Source organism: Phascolarctos cinereus, unplaced genomic scaffold (assembly GCF_003287225.1).
Source record: "Phascolarctos cinereus isolate Bilbo 61053 unplaced genomic scaffold, phaCin_HiC Scaffold_7;HRSCAF=346, whole genome shotgun sequence".
Lineage (NCBI taxonomy): Eukaryota > Metazoa > Chordata > Mammalia > Diprotodontia > Phascolarctidae > Phascolarctos > Phascolarctos cinereus.
The window spans coordinates 130,330,067-130,337,715 of NW_027556180.1; the positions used below are offsets into that span (position 1 = coordinate 130,330,067).

General features: G+C 35.4%; 1 long non-coding RNA gene across 2 annotated transcripts; it reads right to left on the bottom strand.

Annotated features, from left to right (window-relative positions):
• Window positions 1-905: 905 nt before the first annotated feature.
• On the bottom strand, window positions 906-3,848 carry LOC110200962 (uncharacterized). Of its 2 annotated transcripts, none has more exons than XR_013483263.1 (3): window positions 3,774-3,848; window positions 2,732-2,865; window positions 906-1,021 (listed from the first exon to the last, which is right to left on the bottom strand). It is a non-coding gene; the product is annotated as an uncharacterized LOC110200962 (long non-coding RNA). The 2 variants fall into 2 exon arrangements; XR_002322350.2 differs by lacking the exon at window positions 906-1,021 and adding an exon at window positions 2,518-2,584.
• Window positions 3,849-7,649: the final 3,801 nt, after the last annotated feature.

The following is a 7,649-nucleotide window of genomic DNA, read 5'->3' on the forward strand; positions in this document are numbered from 1 at the left end:
TTGAGGCTGGCTCTAAGAGTCCGATCTGGGTTTAAGATCCAGGCCAGAGTTTGACTCTTGCCCAGGCTTAACCTGCAGAGCTCAATCATTTAGGAAGCAGGGCTCTCCAAATCTCTCCCTGCAAGGGAGGCTCCTGAGACATTCCTTCTCACTCTTTGAACCTTAGATTTACACATCCACTCCTCTATGCAGGTGGTGCCAAGGCAACCCAACCTAGTAACCCTGATAACAAGGAAATGTATGTTGTCACATCCTCAGCAGATGTTTTGGGAAGTATCTCATGGGGAGGACTCTTTGAAGTTAGGCTAGATTTTCTCTATATATCCTATACTCTCAGATGAATAAACTGAATCAGTCTTTACTGCTCCACCTGGCCCACGTCTCACATTTATTTCACGCCTTCCTGTTTGGTGCACTATGGATACAGGTACCTAGGTGATTAAATTAATACTGTTGGGAGCTCCAATCATCTGCCTTTTCTAAATTTATAATATCAATTCTTCGTCCCTGACATTTGATCCCTATATCTAATAGAATAAGCTGTTCACATGTAAGGAGATTGGGCTATTGTGAGACTTTTAATTTCATAAACTGGCTTAAACTTGTGCTATAGGATATCTTTTTTTTCCCCCTTCTGAACAATTCAAAGTATATTTTGAGCAGAATAAAAAGGTTAAAGAATATTTACATAGTGCTTTTCCTTAAGATCACTCTCTGTTAGGAATATAATAATCAAGATTCCAACATTGAAAGGAAAGTTCAATTAGAACTTTAAGACCCATTCCAAATCTTAGAATCTGTGAAACTGTAATGTGTAGCCTTTCACTGTTAATAGTTTCATATGTGTTTTTTCTTGTTTAGTGATACTTCTACACAAGATTTTGAAACAGGCAGCTTTACTCCTTGACATTTTAAGCTTTTCAGATTTTTTTTCCCTTTTCTTTAGTAGTGATTCTTTTTCCCTCTTTCCTCATTCTCTTAATGAAGTGTCCAGATTCCTCACATTGTCTACCAAAGCAAACTGTGGGGAAGAAAAAAAAAAGACCTCAAATTTACTCACACTAGATTAAGAAAGTATGACCTACCTGTAGAGGGCCAGCTCTGGGGAGTTGGAGGGCTTAAGCCATCCCAGGTCTTACCTGTAGATTGTACTAAGCCCAGCAGCTGTGAAACTCAGGATGTTGGTTCACCACCCCCTTGTTCCTTCTCTTGAGAACAGGATGCAGGAAGGGAGGAAATAGATAGGGTACAGGGCAGGACGCAGGAAAGAAAGTAATGGATAAGGAACAAGGAAGTAAGGAAATCACTTAATTAGGTTTGTGCTTTTGTGGAAAATAATGTTACTATTGCTTGATCTGGTACTATATAATCCTGAGCCCTCAGATCAATAAATGAAGTTTGTTCTTCACATCTTCCACCTGGCCTGTAATTCTTTCTGTCTTCACACTCTGCCGGCATCAGACCATGGCCGTGGACACAGGCGCTCATGGCATTTGAGTTTCACAGCTGTCGGGCTTAGTACAATCTACAGGTAAGACCTGGGCTTGCCTAAGCTCTCCAAGTCCCCACAGCCAGCCCTCTACACCTACCCAGGGCTATAATCAAGCCATTTCATACCAGTTCACAATAGCTATTTCTTAAATGTTCATTGTGAATATTTATAAATCTGAAACTGGTAACACTACAAATCAGGGCTTGATCTGTTGTTTTCTTTATTGTCCAAACATAATAAAATTGAGAAAATAATCATTATGCAGATTGCAAGTAAACATGTGTCATATATATTTTTTTCAAGGATCTAATTGTTGAACATTTCTGGCACACCATGAAATATAGTCCTTTCTTTTTTAATTGAAAAAAAAAATTGGAAAGATTCTGACAGAGGGAAGAACCTTGGAAAACCAAAGAGATGAAGCTAAAAAAAGATTGCAGAGTTGATATTTGGGGGACAGAACACAATGCCTATTATATGCTCAAATCTTATTATAGAGGAAACTTTCTTTTTTCCCTACCATTTGTTCTTTAAAATGATTACTAGAATTCTAGATGGTATAAGTTGAGTCCACATTTCAGTGCCCTTCAGAGTCTGCCATAACTACTTATAATGTTTTCCTTATCATTGATCTCAATAGAAGGGGGGAGAGATGAAGAGAGAATGATTATATAATCATGGCAGATACTTCCAGGAGCAAGCTATCTAGTCATGCCATTTAAGTTTACTGAAAGAGAACAGAAATCCTTGAGTGATTTGTTGACTTTTCCAGGATCACTATACTAGTCTTAAAGAATCCCTAGTTTTCCAGTCCTACTCTTTTTCAAGTTCAGTCTATGTTCTAGCCATATTGACTCCTTCTAACTAGTATCCATTCTTCTTTCTGCATTGCTCCATCTCTTAATTCTCCCCCCTCTAATCCAGAATCTTCTGATTTGTGCTAGAAACCTCCAAAATCCTGTCTAATGTCCCTACCTGTGACCTCAGGGTGAAAATCTAATCAAATATACTGGAATAGGAACTCACCTCTCTGGAGAAAACACCTGAGTACCTGATCCTGGAGTTGTCCTTATTCAGAATGATATGTATTACCTTGAAGCATAAACCCAAGAGTCCTTATGAAAGCTTGGCATAATCAAGCAACAAGTCCCAGAAGTAGCTTCATGAAAGACCATTTTCCCCCCTGCTACCCACTGGTTACAGACTATTTCTTGTGAATATCCTTTTTGTATCTCTTACTTGTTCTTTTCCTTGGGGATATAGGTCATAGCACGAGTGTGTGAGATCACTGTCCTACTATTCTTCCTTTGTTGTCTTTACCTTCTACTCCGTTGGGTTTCTCTGGCTAATGCCATCAGCCTTCCTTTAAAATCCTGCAAAGAAAAGAAGCACTTATTTTCATCATTGAATGTCTTATCTAACTTTTTTTTTTTTTGCTGAGCTTCATAGTCCAACAAAAAATCCCAAGTCACATAAGGGGGAAAAAACAAAAATAAAAGCGAAAACAAAAACAAAACAAAACAAGAGTTAGAATATAAATTCAGGTCCCCTGACTTGAAGTTGTTTTCTCTCTCTTGCACAACACTGCATTGATAGCTTTCAGAATCAAAGTGTTGTGTAAATCTTAAGGTGAATCCTCCCATAATCAGAAGCATCCCTAGCCAACTTAAGGATGCCAGATACCTGGCTACCTTCAAAATTTCCCACTTTTCCCAAATCAAGGATCAAATAAATAAGAGCTAAACAGTTAAAATATTCTAATTGTTTAGAACCTAGGCCATTCAAATAATATATCACTGAAACTTTTAAGGTCATAGTAAATATTCAGCATTTTTAGGAATTCCCCTTGTGAAAATAGCTCAAAATCAATATAATTTGGACTGAAAATGTCTTATATTTTCTAAAATAGAGAAAAATATACATCAATATAAATATATAATGTACATAAATATAGTATAGTATAATATAATAATACAATATAATGCATATTATAATAAAAATATACGTTGCACATAACCTCATGGAGCAAAGGCTATAGCTTGAGGGCAGAAATGTGCTGAAGCCAGCTCATAAAGGTAAAAAGAGCTGATTGTTAAGTTTCCTTTCTGAGCATTTGCCTTTTGGAAATCAGCAAAAGCTAAAAATCAACTTGATCATTTGTTTTGTTGGTTGTCTAGACACAAGAAGGGGTAAGAAAATGTTCATAATTCAGATTAAACTGAAAAGTGTGTCAAGAGCACTTTTTTTTTGAGAGCCATTAATTAAACTTTTAAAAGCATACCAATGCTAAGATCACCCATTGCATCCTGGTCCATTGCCAGTCTTGGCCTTTGTATTGCCAATGGATTCTGAAGACTCTGGAGGAGAGAGTCCAATTCACACACCAGTGAAGACATCATACTCATGATGTCATTGGTACTGTTATGGAATAAAGGACAAATGGCAACAGAGGTTCTGTAAGAGGTCTTTATACAGAGAGAAGGACTTGTAGAGCAGATGAAGTGAGTTAAACCTTGTCACACATGTTTCTTATATGTGTGCTTCACTACTATTATGGTCTAAGCTTACTACTCCTTGTATAGGTGCTGTGTATATTTGTGGGAAAGAGTGAACCAGGTTCTTAGGAAAAGGTTTTGCATTGACAGCCTTTACTATGTTATCTGAGAGTACTAGTAGCCCTCTGGAAACCTGAACTATCAATTCAAACAGAAGCTGGGAAACCTCTTCCTCTTCCTTCTCTTCCTCCTCCTACTTCTTTTTTCTTTTCTACTTTTTTTTTCAAAAAGCTGGGATATTAATGTATGTCGTAGGCAGTTTTCACTTTTGATTTCTAGAAATATAGCTCTGAAAAACAGGCTTTTCAAAAGCCCATTGTGTTTTAAATGGTGCTATTTGCCTGTGCCTTTAAACTCAAATCATTCTAGCTTTTATTGATTGGCCAATAACTGATCCAACCAAAGCATCTGTGGCTCATTATTTGGGTTTTGATGGCTTAGAATTAATATAAATAGCAATTATTTTTTGTTCTTGTCAAAAACTCACAGTGTCTTGCCCTGCCAGATTGATATCTTTGAAATAGTAAACTTGACCATGTTTTGTCTCAATTCTTACTCAGCAAGGAGTCATTGAATGAGTGTTGCCTCAGACAAACTGAGACCTGGGAAAGACCTTAATTTAGAAACATAAAGGTAACTCATTGCATTCTGGGCCATCACCAGCCATCTTTATCTTTGTCTTACCACTGGCCTCTGCTGACTACAATGACTTTGCACAACTTTGCCTCACTGAAATCCAATTCACAAATAAGTCAAGACATCATTGGTTCTCTTTTAGAATGAAGGACAAACAACAACCAGCATACCTCTATTTGGGGGGGTAATATACATACATACATACACAAAAATCATTATCAAAATATGAGATATTAATGAGAATGAGGACAATGGACAAATGGTATATTCCATCAATAACCATACGACTTCCAGAGCACTAGAGAAACTTTAGGATCATGTTTGGTGGAAACTGAAAATTTGGTGTAGGACATGCACAGGAATTTTGCCAAAAAAAGAAAAAAGAAAAAAAAAGAAAAGAAAAAAACTATTTATGGATGCAATGCAAACTGCATTTTTGGAGAGAATACCCCCAACTTAGAGGCTGTAGATTTTTGTAAGTAATAAAGTGACAAAATATATTATAAAATAAAGTCTTAAATTTTTGTCTTTTCATGTTTCATCATTTGATGCTCAGGGCAAATGTGTCATAAAAAAGATAGAATTTATTACTCAATTTTAAAATCTAAGTGTGACTCAGGTTCTCCTATGATTTGTACACATATGCCTCTACCAACTCTCACATGGGAGAGATTTTACTTGTTTTACTTGGATGCAGGAGCAATTTGTAGAAGTTGTAAAGATATAGATTTCAACTTGATATGAAAGGGGAAGAAATCTTCTTAAATGATTAAAGATGTCAAAAAGTGAGATGTAGTACTATGGTAGATAGAGTTCCCACTCACTGGAGGGACTTGAATCAAAGGCTGGATGACTATATATCTGCATTAATGTGGAGGAGATTCTATTATAAATTAGAGTATATAGTCTCTCAGGTCTTTTCTGATTTTAATAGTGTAATTCCAAGTGACTTGTTCAGTGATGAGGGAGTTGATATCTACTGTACTATCCCTTTGTCCCATACCAAGTGTGTTGTTTTCAGTTTTGGTTTTAGAAAGGTTATGACAAGCTGAAGCCCCTAGGAGTGAGCCACAAAGATGGTAGTTGATTCATTCCCCCATAGATGGGTCAACTGAGGGAAATGAATTTTTCATTGTAATAAAAGAATGTTTTATATAGATATTTTATATATATACATATATATTTTTTTTTTGGGGGGAGGCTATAGTGGGGAATAGTCATATTGAATTGTTTGAAGGACTTTTATCTGTCTTAGCGGACAAAGATAAGATTGATTCTGTTTGGCCCTACATGATATAGTATAGTAGCAATAGTAGAAAAGTGGCCAACAGGAAGATTTAAACTCAAAGTTAAAGGAGGAAAAGTTTTAATTATTAAAATTAATCCAGAATATATTCTGGAAAGACAATGGAGTAGGTCAAAAATTCCCAACTTCTCCAGATCATAAGGAAATGATCGGGAAGAAAAGGTGTAAAGGAAGGAGGTTTAGCAGTACCACATCTTAAACTGTATTATAAAGCAGTAATTACCAAAACTGGTAATTGGTACTGGCTAAGAAACAAAAAATAAATAAATGAAATGAAATAGAATAATGATACATTTCACAGCAGCAAATAAACATAATAACCTTGTATTTGACAAGTGTAAAGACTTTAGATTTTGGGATAAGAATTCATTGTTTGTAAAAATTGTTGGGAAAACTGGAAAACAGCAGGGCAGAAACGGGGCATGGACCAATATCTCACACCATTTACTAAGATAAGGTCTAAATGGATATATGACCTAGATGTAAAGAGAGCTTTTAGAGGAACATGCACCACAGTACTTATCAGACTTATGGACAGGTGAACAAATTATGATTAAACAAGAAATAAAGAGCAAAGTTAGGTGTAAAATGGATAATTTTGATTACATGAAGCTCAAAAGGGTTTGTACAAATAAAAGAAATATAGCCAAGATTAGAAGGAAAGCCAAAAATTGGGGAAAAAATTATAGACAGTTTATCAGATGAAGTCCTCATATCTAAAATATATAAAGAACTTTGTCAAATCTCTAAGAATACAAGTCATTTCCCGATGGATAAATCATCAAATGATGTGAAAAGATGGTTGTCCTGTGAAGAAATCAAAACAGTTTATAGTCACATAGAAATGCTTCAAATAGTTATTGATTAGAGAAATGCAGATTAAAACAAACTTGAGATATCCTTTACACCTACTAGATTGGCTAAAATGATAGAAAAGGAGAGTGACATGTTGGAGATGATGTGGAAAACTTGGGACACTAATTCATTGTTGGTCAAGTCATAAAATGATCCAAAAATTTTGGAGAGCATTTAGGAATTGTGCCCACAGAGTAATGAAATTACCAAACCCTTTGATCCAGCAATACCACTCCTTGGTTTATATCCAAAGATCTTTAAGGAAAAACGAAAAGAACTTATATGTTCTAAAATGTTTATAGCAGCTCTCTTTGTGGTGGCAAAGAACTGGAAATTGCAAGGATGCCCATCAATTTGGGAGTGGCTGAACAAGTTGTGGTACATGATTGTGATGGAATGTTATTGTGTTATAAGAAATGATGAGCTCAATGATTTTAGAAAAATATGGAAAGACTTGCATGAAATAATGAAGAGTAAAGTGAGCAGAACCAAGAGAACATTATATACAGTAATAGCACTATTGTTTTAAGAACAACAAAAATAAATTATTTTTGACTATTATAAATACTCAAATTGACTCTAAAGGACACATGAAGAAAGACACTATCTGAATACAGAGAAAGAACTGATAAGTAGAAGTATGTATAGAATAATTTAGACACACACATATACACATGTATAAATATACATATGTGCACACACACATATATCAATATCTACACACACACATCTTATATGTAATCTATGTATATTGAAATCTACGTAATATATACACATATCTCTCATATATATGTATGTGCATACA